Below are 24,323 nucleotides of genomic sequence, written 5' to 3'. Positions count from 1 at the left end.
GGTAAAGAGAGGATCACAGGGGTTAAAATGAACCTTTTTGATTACATGAACTTAAAATGTTTTTGTACAAACAAATTCATTCAACTAAAATAGAAGGTTTAAGATGAGGAAAAAATCTTTGTAGCAAATTTCTCTGATAAAGGTCTTTGCCAACACACACATCACACACATGTATATATGCATACATACATATGTGCATATGTATAATACATACATATATATAACTAATTTAAATTCAATTGACATGATTACGAAAAAGGCAGTTTTCAAAGGAAGAAATTAAACGTATCAACTGTAATGTGAAAAATGCCTTAAATTACTAGTAATTAGAAAAATAAAGATTATAACTGACATTCTACCTCACCTTATTGGCAAAGCTGGCAATAAAGATGACAAGTGTTCAGGGGCTCAGGGAAAACAGGCACATTAATGTGCTCTTAGAGAAGTTGTGGATTGGTTCAGCTTATCTGGACAGTAATTTAGAATTGTGTCCCAAAAGTTACTAAGTGTGAATACCATTTTTTCTGGAAGTATAGTTACCAGATACTTTAAAGATGCCAAAGATCCTGCATGTACAAAAATATTTGTGGTTGTTCTTTATGTATTACCAAAGAATTTGTAATTCAAGGGATGCCCATCAATTGTGAAATAGCTGAACAGATTATGCTACAGAAATGTAATGGAATGCTATTATACTAGAAATGAAGGGAAAGTTTCAGAAAAACCTGGGAAGATTGATGTAGAGTGAAGTAAGTAGAACCAGGAGAATTTTATCCTGTAATACCAACATCAAAAAAAAATGAACAATTCTGTTAATGAACTCGGATCAACACAATGATCAAATATGGTTTCAGAAGACCAATAATAAAGAGTGCTGTCCACCTCCTGACAGAGTTGTGATGGATCAATATGTGGAATAATATTGAAAATTTTGGATGTGACTTGTGGAAATTTATTTTGCTTGGCTGTGCTTTATTAGTGCCATTTGTAATATTTTTCTCAGTGATGGGGAAGAAAAAATGAATGGTTTATAACTGAAGAAGAGTAGAAATTCAGTTTATTTTAATAATGAAAAAAACAACGTTTTTTTATTTTTTTAAATCAGCCCTGCACAGCTCATTGACTTTACTCTCTAATTGTAACTCTATGGACAGCCATCTTCTTCTCTAAGAAACCAGCTGTATAAAGAATTTTTTAGGTACTATTAAACTTGGGATTATCCAGAAGGCAATCCCCAGCAGTAGTGCTACTCAGGAAATTTCCCTTCTGTAGCTTAGAATTTATATTCTGGAATCATACTTCCTTGGGAATTAATCTCTGCTCCCACCTCCCCCCACCTCAACCATGTCTTCTGTATAGGAATTTGGGGCTCAGAAGCAGTGGCCTTACACTTCCTATCCATATACCAACATACAGTATGTCCTCCTGCTAGTCATAATTTTCTGTTAGAAGAGGAAGAAAGGAGAGAAATCCCTCACTCCCACACAAACACACCTACAAACACCCTCCTGAACTTGGGAAGAGACACAAAGGAGAAAAAGCAAAAGGAAATCCTGCACAATTGGAGTATAAGAGACTTGGAGGGAGAGGTCATCCTCACTTGATCACTTTGAGTACCTTGTGCCCTTGTAGGCCTACAACCAATGATAGGCATGACCTTATCATGATGATTAAAATACCTGAACATTAATCAGAGATTCCTTTGCCCCACATAAACACTTGAGAGCTGTGGAAAGAATTCTAAATTTCAAGTCATAAGCCTAGGTTCAAACTCTGGCTCTGCGACTGATGACTTATGTGACATTGGACAAGTCAAGTGATGTTTCCAGACCTCAGGTTCCTCAATGAGGGCCTTGGAAAAGACGATTTCTACCAGCCCCAAAACTGAGGATTCTATTAGGGGATAACATCTGATATTCCTATACCATAAGTCTACAATCTCTCAGTCAACAACTCTAAACTAGCATCTATGCACTGCCATTGTCATTATCCTTGCTCCTACAAGCCCCTTTTTCCATTGGTGACTTCTTACTAAGGCCTCCATTTTAAAGATGGGGTCACACTAGCTAGCTGTGCTCCATTTCCCTCCAGCCTTTGCTTCTGACACTCTTGATTTCTCCACCCCCTCTCAAGTACATCCCCTACCCCTGCTTTTCAGTTCCCTTTTGTGTGTGATCTCCTTGAGGGGAGGGACTGTATTTCTTTTTGATTTTACTTGCATCCCCAGCTTTTAGCTCAGTTCCTGGCACATAATGTTTAATAATGCTCCTTGCCTGCCTGCCTTGTTCTAGAAAATTGCATCTACTCATGTAACTCTAATGTAAATGCCAAATAAATGAATGATATGACTTGACTGCCTTCCTCCCCAAATCCATAACCTAGCACAACTTATAGTCAATTGAAGGTCTAATTATTTAAAAAAAGATAAATAAGGATCTCATTCCTTTTGTTTTAAGTAGTGTGAATTTCTTGGTATTTTCTTGTCTTCTTTTATCTTTTTCCTCTTAGAGATGAAATCTTTGGAGAGAAGAAAACTTCAAACATGTCCCCTTATGAGTCACTTTACTCATATATGCCAGGATATAATTGAAGAATGGGAATTTTAAAAAGCTGCTTTGTTTTCATCCCTGCTGGGCCCTTTTGTTCCTTGTTCTTTTCTTTCTCCTGTTTAATGTGTGATTGGTCCCTCCCTACTTTCTTCTTACTCCTTTTGCTCAACTGTCCAATGTCCCAAGTCTCCATTCCCTTCACCTGAACACTATCTTAGGAATGATCCCAAGACTAATGCATTAGGGATTTTTAAATCACCCTTTCCAAAGTGCACATCATATTGAGCCTCCAACTTCAGTACAAGAGTATAACTTGTTCCCATGTCTGAAATAGAATGCTTATTCCTCCCTGAAGTGCAAATCCCAGTATTATAATCACTTTTAAAACTATTACAGATAATAGAAATAAATAGATATTTTAAAGAAACAATTGGCAAAATATGCAAAAAGTCTATAATGTTCAATCATGAAATCTCCAGAATACTGAGATCAAGATTTCAACATAAAAGCTTGGTTTTAAAAAATGTATATACATTTGTGATTTGGTTTGAGTTTACAGTTATTTCTGTATATATTGTCCTACCTCCTTCTTTAGAGCACAACCCTCCTTTATAACAAAGAAAAACAGTTAAGTAAATACAGCAGATACATTGACCAAGTATGGCAACGTATGCAACATCTTGCCTCCTAAATTCTCTTACCTGTCTGCCAAGAGGAGGGTCATAGGATCATCTCCCTCAGCTGGAAGGGTCCTCAAAGGGCATCTAATTCTATTTCATTAGTTTACAGATGAGAAATCCAAGGCACTTTACCTCAGCAGTTATTGGCCCGTTATCATTCAAGTCCACCCATTCCTCATCTACCCAAGAAAAGGTAGGTGACACAGTAGATAGAATGGTAAGCCCAGAATGAAGAAGAAGCATCTTTCTGATTTCAAATCTGGCTTCAGATACTGTGTGACCCTGGGTGAGTCAATTGCGTTTGCCTTAGTTTCCTCATCTATAAGGTGGTTGTGTTTGCCCTTCACTTTCGAAAAAGACCACACCATCAGAGAAATGATGACATGACTTGCACTTCACTTTGTTTTGAGTGAGTGAGGGCTGTGCAAGGTCACCAGCCTCACTTCTCCTCCTGAACCATCCCTCATCTATAAAATGAGCTGGAGAAGGAAAAGACAAATCACTTCAATGTCTTTGCAAAGAAAACCCCGAATGGGATCACAAAGAGTCAGAGACAACTGAAGAAATGACTAAACAACAGTCATGTTCCTTCTATTCATGACTATTTTATTGTGATAATAATAATTTGTCACTACACTTAATCATAGTTTGTTTTTATTAACAATTCGTTGCTTTGTATTTTATCCTTACAACTTAGAGAATTAGATGTCAAAATCTATGCATAAAAATGTCAATATTTTCAAAATATGCAGATGTGTTTTGACTCTATATCAATACTATTTCCAAATCAAATACTTCGTTATTATTAGATTGTTCTTAAACAACGTAGGGAGAGTAGCAAGAGGGAGGCAGTTTGACAGACTGTTTTTTTTAACAGACTATGGAGTATTTTATAGACTCACAGGATTTATAAGGGACCTAACAGACTATATAATCTAAGCTCCTCATTTTACAATTAAGGGAACTAAGAACTAGAAAGGGTGCATGATTTATCTTACAAGAAAAATAGTGATTTGCACACAGTGTGTTTTGAATTAAAGCCTTGCGACTCCAAGTCCAGGGTACAGGAATATAAATAGCATTAATTCGTATTTATAGTCTTTTTGTTGACTTGTAAAAGTGCCAGTCAAATGTAGTCCAGAGCTGCTGTATAAAAATGGAAGCCAAATAGTTTTTTAATAATCTGTGATATGAAAAATGGAATATCACCTCCAAGTTCTACACATCTGGGGGATCAATGCCTTTCTGTACCATTCTCTCTTGATCTTTTGGTCAAGTACTTTAAAAAGTTACACACACATATACACACTGAATCTAATGCCTCATTTAAAAAAATTGTGTAGGATGTATATGAAGTCATTGGCCAAACTCCTGCTAAAACTACTTAGTGTCATAAATGGGAAACATTTGACTTTGCATAAAAATTCCGCAAGAGACCAGAGGATGATGATAAAAGCCCCAGAAACCTCTTGGGCCAGTATTCAATGTTCTAGTGCCCAGAGAGATTGCTTTGCCTTTGTACATTATCACATCTGTCCTTCAAGTTAAGGCCATCTGTTTCATGGACTTCCAAGAGCTAGGCCATGGGGAACTTCATACTAAAAAACATTTTTCTCCAAATATCTGCCGTGGTTCTTGGCATCTGGTTAAACAAGAGAATCCAGCTTCTTGTATGATTAGGTGAGCCAGCATATCAAAAACTTAGTACCTTTTTCTGGGATTTCATGATTCTTTTTCAAAGTAGCAGGTATATGTCAGCTTTGCTGGCATAGGTTGAGATGGCATGTCAAGGAGGCACCCTGCCCAACTCTCTGTTATCATTGAACCACACAGAACTGCTGCTGGACAGATTTGTGAAGTTAAAGTTTATCCCAGCATCCTCCTTAGTCAGAATCTCATTCCTCCTTGACAATGTTTCTTCTTGACCCTAGATGCACCATTCCTTCCTGGGGCTTATTCTATGCATCTTTCTTACTTTCATGTGGCTGCTAAATAATTCTTTTTAAAATTTTAGGTCATAAATTGTAGAATCACAGAACCTTCAAGTTGGAAGGGAACACAGAGATTATGAATCTCAACATATACTGATATAGGAATCCCATTTATAATGTTTCATCATCAAGCTGTTCGTTAATGATGGTGATTTAAGGTATAGAGAGGAAGTCTAGTAGATCAAAAGCTAACCTTGAAGCCAGGAAAACCTAGGTTGAAATGTTTTCTCTGACACATACAGGCTATGTGACCCTAAGAAAACCAGTTAGTCTTTTGATAATCATGCGTTTGGTATTCCAAGATTTGAAGATAATGTGCTAACTTCATTGCTAGTGATTTTCTTTTTATATCTAGGAATTCACTATGTCAATGAAAATCATAGATCCAGGGATGGGAACCTCTAGCCTCAAGGCCACATGTGGCCTTCTAGGTCCTCAAGCGTGTCCCTTTGAATGAATCCAAGCTTCACCAAATAAATCCCCTTAATAAAAGGATTTGTTCTTTAAAAACTGGGGAGATGGATTCTAGAATCTGTCCTTATCACCACTTCAGAGATACCATTCCAGAAAACACGTTTGGCTTTTGGAGACCACCAATTTTATTTCTTGAATCAATTGTTATGATATACATATCATATCATATATGTTTAATCTTGCTTTTTGAGGTGGCTCAGTAGATAGAGCACTGGCCCTGGAGTCAGAAAGACCTGCATTCAAATTTGGCCTCAAACACTAGCTGTATGATTCTGGGCAAGTCATTCAACTTCTGTTTCCTTTAGTTATCTCATCTGTAAAATGGAGTTAATAATAGCACCTTCCTCTCAGGTTTTTTCCTGAGGATCAAATGAGAAAATATTTGTGAAATTTGCCTGGCACATGGTAGGTGCTAAATTAATGCATATTCTACTTCCTTTAAAATCATTTGCTATTTCTCTGTGTCCTGGTATATAGTCTACTTTTTTTTTGTAATGCTACCTTTGTTGTTGATTAATACGTATATTTTTTAACGTTCCCATTTAGGAGCATACCTGTAATTGTAAGGAAAGCTTCCTTATGTTGAACCTAAATGTTCTTTTCCATAACTTCTCCCCCTTCTTCCCTGTAGACTCAAACAGTCCATGTTAAAAATCTCTTCTCTTTGATAGTCCTTAAAATAATTACAGAATCATAGAATTGGATAGGATCTCAGTGATCCCCAGTTCAAACTAGATTTGAAAAAGATTCCTCTCTTTTCCATATCAGAGAATTATTTATCCAACTTTTGTTAACCTCTGAAACCTCTTATGAAAGCCCATTCACTTTTGGGATAATTCTAATTTTTAAAACATCAAACTGAAATTTACCTATTGGAAAAGTACCTGTTGCTTTCAGATTAATGCTTCCTTATGACTATTTTCTAGATAATAGAATACAACTATCATATGCAACTTATTTTGCCTTAATCTTTTCTTCAGGATACACTTCCCCCGTTATTTCAATTAATACTCATATAGCATGGACCTCTCTCCATCCTGGTAGTCCACCTTTGGTGAAAAAAGGATCATTCCTTTTCTGATGGCCTCCCATTCCCAGGGAGATTTGGATTTTAAAGGAAGAAATCACAAAGATAGGGGAACATTCAAGACCCAAAGAACAGAAAATATAATGGTAGGATAGGAACTCAAAGTAAATTAATCAGGACAATAGAGTACTCACTAGTAACACAACATAAATGGAAAAGAACCCCCACCACCACCAAAAAATAACAAGAAATAAACACACACATCCCTGAATACTGTTTAATTATAATAATGAAGTTTGTCAACAAAGAAGAGATATAAAAAGGCCTATTTCTCATTTCTTTGTAGCAATTGAGAAGTAAGGGTTTGAAATACTTAGTATTACTAAATTTGGTTGGTATGTTTGGTTATTTTGCTGAACAACTTTTATTTCTTTTTTCTTATTCTTTGTAATAAGGGATAGCTTTCTGTGTGATGGAAGAGAGAAAAATATATTGGGAAATGAAGACAATATAAAAACAAAAGGTATAAATATAAATTTTACAAAAATTGGTTTAATGATAGTTGAAGGAGAGAGTGAAAGAAGCTACTTTAGGGATGAGATCTTACATAAAATCCTTTCAAATAGTACTCAGTAAAAGCATCTTGTCAGGTTATAAGTTGATTGTGTCTCTAAGTATAAAAACCTAGATATAGCTGCTATGTATAAGTCTGGCTTCTTTTGACCTAGTCAGTTAGTCTTCAGGATGGCCCCATTTCACTCCTAGGATCTGTTCTGGTAAGAAATGTTACTTGGAAATTCTGTTGGTACATGAAAGAGGATTTTGAGAATGTTGACATTGTTTTGGGGGCTTTTGGTTTCTGACTCCACAGGTTTCAGAGGTTAACAAAAGTTGGATAAATAATTCTCTGATATGGTGAAGAGAGGAATCTTTTTCAATGGATAAAATACAATACAGTGATCGAAGAAGTGCTGATTCTCATCTTCTGAGACACTGGTTTCCAAACTGCCATAGTTCCACACTTTAGAAATATGCTTTAATACTGCTATAAAATCTTAGAAATGTGTTCCTGAAAGGAACCTTAGAGATCCTTCAATTCAATGCCTTCATGTTAAATGATCTTACCTAAGCCTCAGTTTCCTGATATGAAAAATGGATTTAATGTCATTTGAACAATCCATCCCCACAGAGTGGTTGTGAGGAAGGGATTTTGTAGATCTTAGAGGACTCTTAAAATGAGTTTTTATCATTACAATTTTTATGGTTTGTTAATGACTTGATTTTATGCTACAATCTTAATATAACCCATTATATACCTCTTGCCACCACTGAACTCTCCTTTATATTAACAACAAATTTCTAAGTCATAGGCTCCCAAAGTAGATGATATAGCCCTGGGGGGACACTGGAAAGGTCCTGGGGAGTGGTGGTAGCCTCAGGTGTAATTGGGGGGGCACTGGATAAAAATAAGGGGCCAGTAGAAGCACAAGGAAAAAAGAGAAGATAAGAAAATTTCAAAAAACCATCCACATGTTTCATCTGTGGTGTAATACAATTAAAATCATAGTGATTACATTTTTCCAAATAAACACACAAAATGCAAGTTATAACCAATCAGTGGTCAAGTTCACTGACAAGTCTAAATAAGTAAGTCTTGGTAGGCAAGCATGTTGCTGGCTGTCCCAGCATGCATGGGCAGGAATATGTGCATATAATGATTTGTTTACAATAGAATACTATATAGATACATGATCCAACACTGCATCATCAAAATTTCAATGCAGGAAACCCCCCTGCCCACCACAAATTAACAGTAAATTATTAAATTTAAGATATGTCATTTTTTAAAAACATTTTTTGAAATGATGCAAATGTAAAAAAAAATTTAAAGGGTTAAAGAAAGTAGATTTCCAGGGGGTGCTGAGTAATTTTTTTAAAGGGAGTAGTAGGTCAAATAAGTTTGGGAACTTCTGCTCTAAGCAAAAGCAACCAGCGCAAGGACCATGTACCCCTCTACTCAGAGAAGGGAATTATCTTTCAATAGATCTTCTCTGGAGTCAAGACTAGTCATTAAAATCAATCTGGATTCTGCTTTCTTTTAGTGTTTTTTTTAATCAGTCATAACAGCCATTTTGCCTATTGTCCCCCTGGTTCTGTTTCTTCATTCTACAACAGTTAATTTAAGTCTTACCAGGTTTTATTGAATTCCTTGCATCTGCCATTTCTTAGAGATGAAGATCAGAGCTGTAATTTAGTTGGAATAGAACTCTTGGAAGAGGAAATTTCTACTAGGGAAGGTTGGCACCTTCTCTGCAACTTGAAATCTCAGAGAACTGGCTAAAACAGATCACTGAAAGGTTAAATGATTTGACCTTAGAGTGGCATGGGCAAGAAGATATCAGAGACAGAACTTGAACCCTGGTCTGGGCTCTGAGGCTGGCTTTTACTATGTTGCCATGGTATCATGGCTTAGAGTACAATAATCTTCCACTATATTCTAATGCAATCATTTCTTTGGCCATTCCCTACTTGGTGGACACTCAATTTTTTGTAACTCATTCTTTTAAAAAACACTATTATTGTCATTGGGGCACATGTTGGGAACCTTTCTGTTCTCTCTGATCTGCTAGGGGAGATACTCAATAGATGACTGCTAGATCAAAGAACACATAAAGACACTTTAGTGATTTGTGAGTTGGCATATATATACACATATGTACACACATATAACGTATGTACATATATATATACACACATATACCATATGTATGTATGTGTATTTCATACTTGAGTACTACATTGGCATATATTCATTAAAAATAATTTATATGTATTGCTTTCCCTAATGAATAAGTAAATGAATGAAAAGGAATTTATTAGGCACTGGTATGTACTTACTATTAAGTATTTAGTACTATGTACTCAGTACTTACTATGTACATTCATTACTATGTACCAGGCCCTGCACTAAACATCATGCCAGGGTGAGATCTATTCATTCTGCATGTGTTACTTTTGCCTGTTAGAATGCTAGCTCCTTATGAGCATAAATAGTGTAATTTTTTGTCTTCATATAACCAGGGACTATCACAGTGTTTAGCATACAGTAGGCACTTAATAAGGGCTTATTGATGAGTTAATTGTGTTGAAGAAAAAATATTGATATTATACTCTGAGTTTTAGAATAGAATATAAAAATAGACCACCTAAAACATCTAAAATATCATAGACCACCACCACACCACCCCCATCCCTTTGGACATTTTGTCACAAGGTAATTTTAGGTAACGCTGTTGGAATCTTGAAAAAAAGTTTGGGGGTCATATTACAGAACAATATTCTTGTACTAGAACAATTCAGTTCTCTCTTTGCATATCTCTCTAGATGGCAGCTAGGTGGTACAGTGGATAGAGCAATGGGTCTGGAGTCAGGAGCACCTGACTTCAATTCCAGCCTCAGACACTGACTAGTTTTGCGTCCCTGGGCAAGTTATTGAAATTTGTTTTCCTCAGTTTCCTCATCTGTAAAATGAGCTAGAGAAGGAAATGGCAACTTCAGATGGGGCAACAAGGAGTTGGACACAACCAAAATGACTGAGCTAATATGTTCAAGCATTCAAAGCATCCTCCTTGTGATTATTACCTTAATCCTCTCTAAATAAAAGAGGTGAATTACAGACCAGCCTCTTTAAGGAATGAGGAAGGCAATGATCTTAACAAAACTAGACATATTTTTTGCCCTACATTTTGATTTCCAGCTTTAATCCAGTTTTTACAGGAAAGACCTATTCCATGCCCTACGTTCCTAAGGTAGTAAGTGTGCAAGGGCTTTTAGAGGGGAGAAATATTTGCTCCTTTATATGCATAGAGAAAATCAAAAGGAAATACTTAATGTGTTTCCATAAATGATATGATACACTAGTTCATTACCTCATCATTATTTGCCACCTAAGCTTCCCAATCCACTGCCCTTCCCACTTCAAGAATGTTTTTCTCCATAGACACATCCCTATGAAATGTTGCATAAGACAAGAAATAGCTTTACGTTATATTTTCCATCCCAGATCCATGGCCATAAGTGGTTTCTTCCCTCCTTGCCCGGATCACATGAATACCTATCAAGTTACCACAAAAGGAAAGAGAATCCTAATTAAGTTACAAAAGCATAGGTACAACTTGAGACAGGCTTCTGAGTGGGAGAGCTAACTCTTTACTGCATGGTATACACCTGCTTCCTAGTAAGCATCTGCTTCCTGGAATGAGAAGGTTCCCAGGTCTGCATCCACAATTTAGACCCCCTCATGACTCTTGATGCAGATGCTAATCTTTGATGTTTTTCTACCTCGAGCAGGTGAGAATAAATAGTCTCCCAGCAGAACACAAAAGAGAAAAGACTACAAAAGATCTGAGTGGCAGCTGGTCCTGTGGGCCCACCAGTGAGGGCTGAGTATAGAGATGTTGAAAACCCCAAGTCATTTTTCTCCTGGGTTCCAATTTTCTGTTCCTGTGAACTCACTGCCTCTCAGACTTGGCAGACTTCCTTTGCATGCTTGGGGTTCAAAAGGAAATGTAATCATTGTCTTTTACCTCAAATAATTCTCACCCTGGATGACTAACCAAGGAAATGACATCTTTAGCTGAGGTCTCGCAGAGAGGCAAGCCAAGCTGTTTCCCAGGAAGGATTCTTGTCGTGACAGCCTCACGCCTACAATCTGTGAGTATCCAATTCACCTGAACCTGTTAGAGGCAACAAAAACCACCTCTCCTGCCCTGTCTTCTCTTTTCTCTGGAGAGAATGAAATAAGACCCACTTTCAGCATCATTCAGTCAACCAGTCAGTCAACAAGTATTCATTAAATGCTTGCTATATGGCAAGATCTATGCTGAGCTCTGAGAATACAAAGGAAGACAAAAACACAGCTCCCTGCTCTCTAGGAGCATTGGGGAAAATACCATGTAAATAGCTAGGTTTGCTCCAGATAATGTTTAGATCAGATGGAAGGTAGAGAGGAAGGCACTGGATGGGATGGTACCCCTGCCAAAGGCTGGATCTGAGCTGCATCTTGAAGGAAGTCAGAAAATATGGGAAAGAGAATGTTTTGGCTTTGACGAAGGAATCTAGAATCTCCTTTCTCAAAAGCAGAGTAACTAATGTCTGGGAATAATTTGCCTTCAAAAATAAGAGAGCCCATAGTGGTAGAGAGCAGCAATGTGATACAGAATAAAGAATTCTCTCCATCCACTGTGGTGCCACCTAAAACCAAGTATAGTGAAATAGTCACCAATTATTTTTTTAAAGTTTATGGACCTCAGATGAACCTCTAGTGTAGCACTGTCTGCCACATAGTAAGAACTTCATTGTTTGTTGATTGAAGGGACCATGAGCATGTTACTTCCCTTTTCCAAATATCAGTCAAAAGACCTGGGTTCTAATTCTGACATTGACAAGCTATGTGTCCTTAGGTGATTTACCCTTTCCATGCATTTACTAACTCATCAATTAAATAAGGGGTTGGCCAAATGATTTCTAAAGTCTCTCTAGTCCTAATGTTATTCATTCATTATTTCTTTCAATAAATATCTATTAAGCTCCTACTAGGTGCTAAATTCTGAGGATAAAAAATATTATCCAGTCCCTCCAATTATGAAATTTACATTCTATAGGAAAATGATGAAATAACGTACATCAAGCATTATAAAAACAATGAGGCAAAGGAAAGATAGATGCAAAGTGGGGGAGGAACTTTAGATCTGTCATCTAGTTTAGATGACAGATATTTCATATACAAATATTACATTTGTATATATTTGTAAATACAAATATACTTTGTATAGAATTTTTTTCATACAAAAGTTTTGAGGAAGAGAAAACAGATTTTACTGGAGGAATCAGGAAGGTTTCCTAGTTGCCTAAGCTTAAACTTTGACAGGAGAAGACAAAATAGTCAAGAAGAGAAAGGAGTCGTTCCATGAATGCATGCAGAAAAGAAAATGACTAACTAATCAATCAGCATTTATGAAATGCCTCCTCTGTGCCAGGTACCATGCTAGGGACAAAAATAAAAAGGATGATCCCTACTCTTACTGGGTTCATGTTCTAGCAATCAACAAAGATTTATTAAGCACCTATTGGTTGTGAGACACTGGGTAAGACTCTGGGAATGCAAAGACAAACATAAAACCAGTCTCTGCCTTCAGGGACTTTCCATACCATTGGAGGACACAGTATGTTGACATGTAATATCTGAGTTTATTGTGACAGGGAGTATAGAGGATATATCCTCAGTTTACAAAGAATTTTATAGTCTCTATGGAAACTCGGGAGAAACGGTCCACCTCTTTCACTGTCTTGTTAATTATCTTTGCATGCAACAATTCTTTCTCTTCTCAACAATATTATAAATTTTTGCAAGTCCAGGTTGTGGGGTACTCTTGAGAGGCAGGGTAGTGTAGTAGATAAAATGCTAGGCTTTCTATTAAAAAGATTTGGATTCCTATCCTGCCCCTGAAAATGACCAGCTACTCTTATCCTTGGGTCCCAGATCCAGAGCTAGAAAGGGCTTTGCCTCAATCATCTAAAACGACCTCCTCAGTTTACCGATGAAGAAACTGAGATCTGACCAAGATCACATGGGCTGGAAATACATGAGGCAGATCTTGAAACCAGAGACAGTTTTCTTTCTGATCATCCTGTCTTCTTACTAATATCTAAGGAGAATGCTTTACCTTTGGTGTATCGGACTCCCTTAGCAGTTTGGTAGAGCCTTCTCAGAAAGTTTCTAAAGCATAACATAAGATCCATGGGATTACACAGGAAGGAAACAGGCAATTATTTAGTACCTACTATGTGCTAGGTACTGCGCTAAGATTTTATAAATATTGTCTCATTTGAGTCTCACAACATCCCTGGGAGGTAAGTAGTACCGATTTTACAGTTGGTTAAACAGAATCATACAGGTTAAGTGACTTTCACCGGGTCCCAAAGCTAGTAAGTATCTGAGGCCAGATTTAAAATCAGGTCTTCCTGACTCCAAGCCTGGGTCTCTATACACTGTATCACCACCTAGAAAGAAATCACAGTGAAATAGTCACCAAAATTTGAAAAAGAAAAGGTTATGGACCTCAGGTTCACCTCTAGTCTAGCACATTCTGCTACAGAGTATAATCAATGCTTGTTGATTGAATGGACCATGAGAGTGTTATTTCCCTTTTCAAGTATCAGTTTTCTCATCTGTGAAATGAAGGGTTTGAAGCAGAGGCTCCTAATGCCTCTTTCAGTTAGAAAAATCCTGCCTAACTGGTACAGTCTCCCAGACTGTCCATTTTGAATCCTTATGGAACAAGTATTTTAAGGAGATTTATTTTTTCTAAATTTTCTTTAATTATACCTAGATATTTTACTTACTTTAGATTATAAATCAGTTAAAAACTAAAATGAATTGTTAATTTCTTTCTCATTAAAATTCAAACTCCAATACCTTTGTGTCTTCCTATAGGGAAAATCACCCTGTCATTTCCATTACCCAAAGAGAGGCTAGATTTCTTGTGGTTTTGCTACTTTCAAAATCAACCTCCAGATTATGTTCCCAGCGTCAGCTCCTCTCACTTAAAGAAAGAATAAGAAATGAGATCATTCTAGGTATTATTCTGACACAAACACATGTATGTATATGTATATGGACGTACACACATATACGTGTGTTGTACACATGTGCACATTATGCATATCCATGTGTGTCTGTATGTGTATACATGTGTTTATTTGTATGCATGTAGGCACACACATATCAAGGCCAGCCTCTGGCACTCACTTGCTACGTGATCCTGGCCAAGTCATTTTACTTCTTTAATGACCCAGGCACCTAAGACTAAAAAGTTGTTGAAAAGTGCATCCTGCATTGATAGAGGGAGTTTCCTTCTCCAGGAATATCCTATATTCAGAAAAATCACATATATAGTCTCTATTTTCTCTCTGTCTCTCTGTGTCTCTGTCTATCTCTGTCTCTGTTTCTCCGTCTCTGTCTCTCTCCCTTCCTTCTTTTCTCTCTTCATCTTTCTCTCTACCTCTCTTTCTTCATCACTCTATAGATAAAATATTGATGTAAATATTCCCATATAAACATACACATATGCTTATTTACACATTTATATATGTGTGTAAATATACATGTATGTATATATCTTTCTCATCCATCTGTCTGTATAGATATGTCTATATGTGCACATACATGTAATTATTTGAATTCTTCTTTTCTTTTTAATCTGGAGCTAAGATTTCATCAGTTTAGTGAACTTCAAGTGGGGAAACTACCTCCCTGAAAGAGATCTGCGCCATCTGCAATGCCAAGTTTTAGAGAATTGCTTGGGGGACTCAAAAGAACAAGAGGTTTGTCTATGGTTGCATAACTAGCATGTATAGATTCGCATACTGGATTCGACTTTACAATTAAATCAATCAAGGTTAAAAAGGAAGCAAAATTCCAATACGGCTTGTGTTTGTATTCCAACTAGATCTCTAACTAACTCAGGCAGAAACTGGATGCGGATCTTCGGGACTCCAAGGCTAGCTCTCTGTTCACTCTGCCATGATGACTCTATTAAAATCCACCAGTGATTATTTGATTAGGAAACCTTCTATTTCTTGTATTAACTGTGACTTTATATTGTGCTTTAGGTGGTTACAATACATTGCTTTACTTGGGGTCAGAGTTCAAATCTTGCCTCAGACACTAGCTGCGTCACCCTAGTCAAGTCACTTAACCTCTGACAGGCTTAGTTTCTTCACATTCAAAAATGGAAATAATAGTAACACATCTCACAGAATTATGAGAATCAAGGGAGATAATATACATACAGCATTTTACAAACATTAAAGTGTGTTCTAAATGCTGTTATTATCATCCAGCGTAGTACCTTTCCTCCCGTTATTTTTGCTGTTTCTCCAAAGACATTGATAGTAATGCACAAATTATTTTGTTGAACTATTGAGTGAGATTTCCTCCCTGCTCACTTCTCTGTCCCAGTTGTTGACACCTGGTGTTCATGGCAGTGATGGAATAGAAGCCTGTCAACCCAGCCTTGAATAATGATGATTATGGAGGTGGTGGTGGTGGTAATAAAGCAATAACAAAAAGCATGTACATAGTTTTTTAAGGTTAAAAGAAAGAATATTCTTGACCAGTTAGTGAGATGTATTATCTCAATTTTTCACAGGATGAAACTAAGACTCAGATACATGGCATGACTTGTTCAGGGTCATGCAGCTAAATGTCACATCCATTGTTCAAATCTAAGTATCTCACTCCAGGTCCATTGAGGTCACCCTCTCTCATGCTGTTGTCCCCTTATGAGCAGCCATTGCTATTCTAAGCTTACCCTCAAGGTCATCCTGGATCACTGGTCACAATTTTCTATTTGTTATCTAAACATTATCTTTCCTTTCTTCCCACAGACCCTCTAGCTCAAGAGGTTCTCCACTTTTTGTGTGTCATGAATCCCTTGAGGAATCTGATGAAGTCTTTTGACCACTTCTGAGAAGGATGTAATTTTTTTTAAAGCATAAAACAAATTACATAGGATTACTAAGAAAATCAATTACATTAAAATACAGTTATAAAATATGTTTTCACATCCAAGTTCATGGATCTCCTGAAATCTATCCACAGACTCAACTTTAGGATGCCTGTTCTAACAATAAAGATACTAGAAGGGGTTGGCTGGCAATGAGGATGGGATGCTTAGAATCAAACTTGACACCTTGCTCTCCTTCACCTCCATAGTCAGTCAGTTGCTAAGTCTTGTCAAGTCTACATCCACAACATCTCTCTCATCTCTAGTCTTCTTTCAGCCCACATAGACAGCATCCTTGTTCAGACCCTTATCCCCTCTCACCAGGATGATTGTAATGGCATCCTAAACAGTCTTCTGTTAGCATAAGCAAAGTGGAGTTTTGTTATTATTTTTTGTAGTTTGGTTTTCCAAGACCCATGGCCATAACCATCTCTTGTCCCCAGGTGCTAGTTATGGTTCAAAACATCTCCATCATGACCCATGTAGATTGCAAGAGCCAGGTGTAGCTTGTTCAGATTGTAAAGATCAGGACCCTGGAGGGGTCGAGTGAAAGAATAAAGCCAATGGACACTGGTCAGTGAGTGGGGAACCTTTAGGGTTGAAATGCACGAGTTTGGACACAGTTTATGCCTTGATTGGCCCCCCCATCAAGGGTGGGGGGGAATCTGTATTTGCCTCAACTGACTCCCATTGAGGTTTGAAGGGATTTAGGGGAATACAAAAGTTGTGCCAGTCTTTATTGTCCCATCAAGATGTAGGGGGAATTGCCCTCACTTCTCTCCAACCCCTGAGAGAAGGGTGATTAGAGAATACTGTCAGAGTTGGTGCTCAGCACCCCGTGTGAAAAGATTAGATAGAATAAAGTCTGTAGTGTTTAATTGTTAACCCCTTTGAAGCTGTGTTTCCTTTATAAAAGCAGATCAAAGAACCTGTGCTAACAGGCTACCCTGGGTATGCTAAGGTGCTTGCTAATATATCTTCTTGCCTCAAGTCTTCTCTCTCCTCTAATCCATCTTCTATACAATCATCAAACTGATTTCCCCAAAGCACAAGACTGGCCATTCCAAACGATTACTCAGGAAGCTCCAGTCAAAACTTATTGCCTCTGGGGTCAAAGACCAAGTTTTCCGTTGGCCATTGAAAGCCCCCAGTTGCCTTTGTAGCCTTATCACACATTTTTCTCCTCTATGTACTCTATGGTACAGCCAGCTGACCTTAATGCTGTTCCTTACACACGACATTCCCCATCTCACCTTTGTGACTTTACACAGGCTGTGATCCATGCCTGGAATGCTCTCCCTTCTGCCCCTCTGCCTCTGAGAATCCTGAGCTTCCTGTAAAGCTCAGCTCAAGCAACAGCTTCTATATGAGACCTTTGCTGATCCCTTCTGGCTGCCAGTTTCTATCCTATTAAAAAAAGAAACAAAATTAAAATCCTCTCTATAGTTACATATTGAGTTTACCTCTTTCATTAACATATATGTATGCTTATATCTCCCAATAGAATCTACGTATGTATATTTATATTATATATGGTTTCTCCCAATATAGTGCATGTTCTTTAAGGGCAAATAAATGCTTCATTTCTCTTTTGTATCACCAGCATGTATCATAGCACCCAACACTTTTGTTTTTTGTCATGTCTAACCCTTTATGACCCATTTGGGGTTTTCTTGGCAAAGATACTGGAGTAGTTTGCCATTTCCTTCTCTAGTTCACTTAAGATGAAGAAACTGAGGCAAACAGTGACATACCCAGGGTCACACAGCTAATAAGTGTCTGAGGATGGATTTGAACTCGGGGAGATGACTCTTTCTGACTCCAGGCCCAGCACTCTATCCACTGTGCCATCTAGCTGCTGAGATTGGAGACATAATGATGATGATAAAGATGATAGTACCAAATACCTGTATAACACTTATTATGTGCAAGACACTAGGCTAAGTGCTTTACGATTATTAATAAATATTTATTCATTGATGATGGAAGTATGGCAGTGAGTGCTAAGTCGCTTGAAGCCACTTTGCTCCCAATCTAACCCACTTCTCCCATGCCCGATTTATCAATGATACTTTTGGGCTGACTCCTCACCTCAAGAAGATAAATAGTAATAATAACAAAGAAATGCCCATAAGCGTATTTTACAATGTAAGGATTAGAGCTAAATTACAGAAAGATTTTAGCCTGAAATGTTCAATAACATTTTGATAAGAACTCTGAAACTGGCAAAATTTCCAGTGTTTCCATAATGATTCCCAAATAGCGATTTCTTTACATAACTATATTTGCCTTTTGGTCGTTTTAAGTTTGGCTGAACTATTTCAATCAATGAAAGTAGCAAAGAACAGAGAACAATGACATAAAAAAGCAGAAGGAAAAGAAAACCACTACAATGGAAAACTAATGGTTGTATCCCCAAGAGGATTGCTTGGCTATCTTCCAGCAGAGATGGCATTTCTAGGTCAGGAAATGAAGATCTTTGAACAGAAGGAGATGCATATGGATTCAAAGGACTCTAAGCTAAATTATGAATGAGCCCCTTCCTCCTACCCAGCTTCCACAGAAACTGAGCTACCCTGACCCTTAAGCTTTGGCATCAGGGAAGAAAATAAGACCCTTATATGTCTCATCCTCAAGGGCCTTGTTGTTGGTGGAATGTTAGAGTGCATATGAGATAAGACTAATAAAAAATGATACCATGCTTCTCTGTTCCTAAGGTGTCCTTTGTCATCACTAATGGTTATGAATCTGTCCAATTGTTTAGGTGACACCCTGGATACTAATGGAAGCTATAAGGACCAGTGTCATTCATTAATCCATAGCTCATTCATCACCAAGTTAGGGGAAGTAGGAGAGAATAATAGTTTTGGAGGTAGAAGGGACCTCAAAGGCCCTTGAGTCCAACCCTCTGCACTTCATAGATAAGGAATTTGATATCCAAAAAGGTGAAAAGATATGACCATGGTAGCAAAGGTGGAGCCAGAATTAGAACCCAATTCCTCTGATTCCAAATCAAAGGCTCTCTCCAGCATGACATGCTTTCTTTCTTGTTGAAGATTAGTTTAAATTTGACCTCAGACATATGACCCTGGGCAAGTCACTTAACCCTGTTTGCTTCAATTTACTCATCTGTAAAATGAAATGGAGAAAGAAATGACAAATCACTCTAGTATTTCTACTAAGAATATCTCAAATGGGATTATGAAGAATCAGATATGACTGAAATAACTGAATATAGAGATAGTCAGAGGCAGAGCTATGAACACCCCTATCCTCTGATTCCAGAGCCAGTCCTCCTAATGAACACTACTAGGTCAGAGCTATGGCAGCATATGGCTTTGGAGACCCCTTCAGCTTCTTCTCCAAGTAGTTCATATCCACATGGGTTAAGGCTAGTTTATCTAGCTCCAGGTAATTTCCTTCTGCATCATTCCATGAATGAAATATTCCCCAGGATATAAAATATTAGACTCAAAAAGTATATAAAAGCCCTATGTAAATGTCAACCCATTCATCGTCTTTGCTTTCAGGTATAAAATCTTGAGAGTGGCACAGGAGAGCTGAATTAAATCAGAAAGTCAGGCCACGGACAAAGATGAGTACCTTTGTCCTTTGCATCAACCACCAGTGCAGGTGAGTTTCTCAAAAGCATGGCCACGGTCATTCTCCTAGAAATCTCCTAGGTAATTTAGAGTTGAGAAGGCTTAGGCCCATATAACTGATTACAATCATCTATTCCTAAGCAGTTTTAGTTTCTTCTTGTTCTCTTTTGCTTCTACCCTTCAAACCAGCTGAGAAGGTCTTCCCTGTTGCCCAGATTATAATTTCATAGATGAGTATTCATTCAAACTCAAGGGGTTCCACAACATCTGGGATCATAGATGTGATCTTTTCCATCCTCCTTGTTAACAGACCTCCAGCATAATGGAGGTGAGGCTGGAGAGACTGTATTCCAATTCTATTTCTCTCATTCCCAAAAGGAAATACGATGTGCAAGAAAAGCTATGATTCCGAAGTCAAAGAACCTGGATTCAAATTCTGTTTCTGATATTTATTGCCTGTGTGACCCTGGACAAGTCATAAAATCCTGAATGAAAAAAATCCTGAATGTAACAAAAAGACCAAAATTCAATGAAAAATTTGATTATAAAAGATCCAGAAGAAATGTAAGGAAATCACTAAAGACAATTATAAGGCATTGATTAAGGTCAAACTGTTTATTTAATGAGATATGAAAATGTTATTAATATTAGTAACTATTAGTTGTTATAATTAGTAATCACATTCTTAAAAGTATTATCTTTACTTAGGTAGTTTGAAAGAAAGGTGGGGGTTGAGTTGTATATGATGAGGTGATTCCAAAAAACAAAACTGGGTAGGAAAAGGTTAAAAGGAGAAATTATCTCATAAAAACAGGGCATAAAAGGAAGGCCTAATACAGAGAAAGCAGGTGGGGTTGGAGGACAGGTATTATTAGAATATTACCCTTATCTGGATTGAAGAAGAAATAATGTATATAGCTGAAAAGATTTAGAAATCTGAGCTTCTAGAGAGATAAGAAAACTGGGGGTTAGGATGGAGGAAGGACTTTTGGAAAGTTATATTGATTAAGATTAGAAGGATGGGGTAAATAGACTGGGGGAGGGGGTTTTAGAGGAGAGGTTAATATAAGAAATAAAAGGGATAGGGTGAAAGGAGTCTGAAAAGGAAAATAGTGAGTAAAAATAAGATGAAGGGAAATCCACAAATACCAATTATAACTCTGAATGTAAATGGAATGAACTCACCCATAAAGTGAAAATGGAGAGTAGAATGGACTGAAAAATCAAAATTCAACAATATATTGTTTAGAAGAAACACTTTTTAAAGTGAGAGATACACACAGAGTTAAAATGGAGAGTTGAAGTAGAATTTATCGTGCTTCAGCTGTTGCAAAAAACATACAGGGGTGGTAATTATGATTCCTAACAAAGTTTATTGTGCAATAAGAAATGATAAACTCAATGATTTTAGAAAAACTTGTAAAGACTTGCATGAAATAATGAAAATTGAAATAAACAGAACCAAGAGAATATTATAAACAGTAACATCAACATTGTTTGAAAAGTAACTTTGAACAAATAAATTATTTTGTGAAGCATAAATGCCCAAATTAACTGTAAAGGACACATGGAGAAAGATGCTATTTGCATTCAGAGGAAGAACTGATAAATAGAAGTATGTATATTATAATTTTACAAACACATGTATAATATATTTGTCTCTAATGACATTCAGTGATAGCCATCTCTAGGGTGAAGGGGGGAAAGAAAATAAATTTACTTGATTATTTTACTTTATATTTGAATGGAATAGCAAGTTGTGCACAATAGATTTGCAATTTCATGTATGATCTTTTTTTTTATTGTACTATGTTATGGAAATGCTTGTTTTATTCCATGAACTTTAAAAAAAATTAAAATTTCAAAAGTCTGGCTTCATTCCTGCATGTTGAATCAGTAGAAAAGTCAATGCTGGTAAAAAATAGAAAGGTTAAGCATGAAAACTAGAGCAAGCCCTCTTAATTCATTATGTCCATTGCTTATTATAGCAGTAATATTCCATTATATTTGTGTACCACAGTTAGTAGAGATATTCTCCAACTAATGCCTCACTGTATTCTTTTGGAGGTGAATGAGTTCTGGGAAAAAGATCTATCACCACTATCCTTCTAGCCTCAGTTGCTGCCCTGATAAGGGTGAAAATATTCTTGTTATTAAAAATCAGAATATTTAGTTTGATTAAAAATATTTTCCATTATTTGGTCTGTTTCAGAGGTTTTCAGCCTGGATCCATAGAACCACAAGATATCTATGAATAGATTGTAAGGGATTGTTATACTTGGAAGGTGAAAAACTTTACATCTTTATTTCAGTACAATTATTTTCTTTTGTAACACTATGTGTTTTATGAATTAAAACATTTATTCTGATAAGAAATTCAGAGGATTCATCAGATTGCCAAAGGGGTAAGATTCAAAAAAAAGGTTAAAAACCCTGATTTGTGGAGAAAATAATCTTAATATTTGAAACTGGCAACTAGTGAAGAAACCTTCATAGCTATGGTTGTTCTATTACAGAGCATCATGGGTAGTAGAAGTAATAATGAGATGACACATCTCATTCAAACTTCTAATCCACCAAGATCTTCAATCCTTTGTCCAACAAATCATGATGTTCTAATTCCCACAGGGCTTGGTTCCAGCTGTTACCTGTAGGTCTTTGGCTTCAAACCTTAGCACTCCCCAATTCCTCGCACATCTTTTCAGTCCACTCTCCATCGTTTCTCAGAAAGAATTGACTTTTAGGATCAACATTAGAATTAATCACTGTAGACTTTCTACTTGCTATTGAGTTAATTTAGCTTTATAGGCTAATCAGCCTTCATTGCTTTCTGATTCCAACTGTATAGATGGGAGGACTGAGAGAATACCTGAAATGAGTTAATTGAGGGGGTTGGAGAAGTAACGAAAGAGCTAAAATTAATCACTGAAATTGAACAATGTACCATTATGTGGTATCTGGATTTACAGTCAACTTCTTATCATGAAATGCTTTCTATTAACTGCTGCCAGTGCTCCCTTCCACTGATGGAGATAATCAACATTTATTATGAGAGAGAAACCACAACGGAATGCCAACTTCTCTATAACACGGCCACTGGCACCTGCTTATTTAGAACAAAGCTTAATCAAAATGAACGTGAAAATATTGGAGCCAGCATAGAGCAAAAGCAAGCTGACTTTGGAACCTGGAGACCTAGCTTCTGTCATTAATTTGCTTTGTGGCACTGGGCAAATTATTTCATCTCCTTAACCCTGGATTTTCCTGCTGTAAAACAAAGAAGAAAAAAAGAAGTGTAATATCCTCTTGTTCACACTGGGTAAATGTAAGGAAACACTGCTTAGAGTGGCTCCAAAGTAGAGTGGGCTGCCTAGGGTGGGTGGTAGAGAGTAGTGAGCTCCCGCATGTGGATGTCTTTAGACAGAGACTGGGTGCCCAATTATCAGGGCTGTTGGAGAAGACAGTGTCTTGTTTGGGTACCAGTTGGACTATATGGCTTGAGAGATCCCTTCTCAAAGATCACAGAATCATAGATTTGGAGATAGAAAACCTCTTTGAGAGTAGTTAGTACAACCCTCTCATTTTATAGATGTGGAAACTGAGACCCAACAGAGATAAAATGACTTTCCCGAGGTCACATAGGTAGCAAGTAACAGAGTTAGAATCTGGACCCAGGTCCTTGGACTTCAAATCCAGCATGATTTCCAATATACCACAAATGTTATTCTTTCCAGGTCTAAAATTCTGTCCTGTATTAGGGATTTCTAATCCTCCTTTACAAGCTGGAAACCAAACAGTATGTTTCTCATGTGTTTTTCTCAGTTTAGCTAATAGTTCATATTCTTCCAAAAGAAAGTGGCATATCAAGAAAGTACCTAGTTTGAGCGTTCAAAGTATTTTTGGAGTAAAATGAAATGGATCTGAATCCCAGGCCTAAGACTTGATACCTCTATCTTTGGAGCTCAGTTTCCTTATCTATAACTTGAAAAAGTTGGACTAGATGATCCTGGTGGAACCTTGCAGCTTTAACTGGATGGTCTTCTCCATTCTTATGGGAGAGGGAGGGAATAAATTATTCAACTGTTATTTACGTACTGCAGAATAGTTCTATATAACGGCATATTGCTAATTATTTGATTTAGGGGTATGTTGTTTTGGGCTGATTTTATTCATTGTTTAATAATAGGTGTTTTGCATTCTAAATGAAGAAAACTCTTAGCCTCCATCATTCAGTTAATGGTAGACAGGTTAAGTTTAAATGTGAGGAATTAAATATGCCAAAGAACAATGGGGTGAGGGTGGGTTAGGGGAAGAGATTTCATTAAAATCCACTTTTAAAACCTTTGAAAAATGACTGCACAACGAGGCGCTGATAGCAATGGACTTGGGTGGCTAGGGTAGCCTCTGCTCTTAGGCTACAATGTAGGGACT

General features: G+C 37.1%; 1 pseudogene; it reads right to left on the bottom strand.

The window, feature by feature from the left end:
• LOC140512404 (ATP synthase F(0) complex subunit C1, mitochondrial pseudogene) overlaps positions 1–22,609 on the bottom strand; it is a 52,071-nt pseudogene extending 29,462 nt beyond the window's left edge.
• Between the last annotated feature and the right edge of the window lie 1,714 nt (positions 22,610–24,323).

Source organism: Notamacropus eugenii, chromosome 6, assembly GCF_028372415.1.
Source record: "Notamacropus eugenii isolate mMacEug1 chromosome 6, mMacEug1.pri_v2, whole genome shotgun sequence".
Lineage (NCBI taxonomy): Eukaryota > Metazoa > Chordata > Mammalia > Diprotodontia > Macropodidae > Notamacropus > Notamacropus eugenii.
This window is presented reverse-complemented; position numbering and strand designations above follow the sequence as displayed.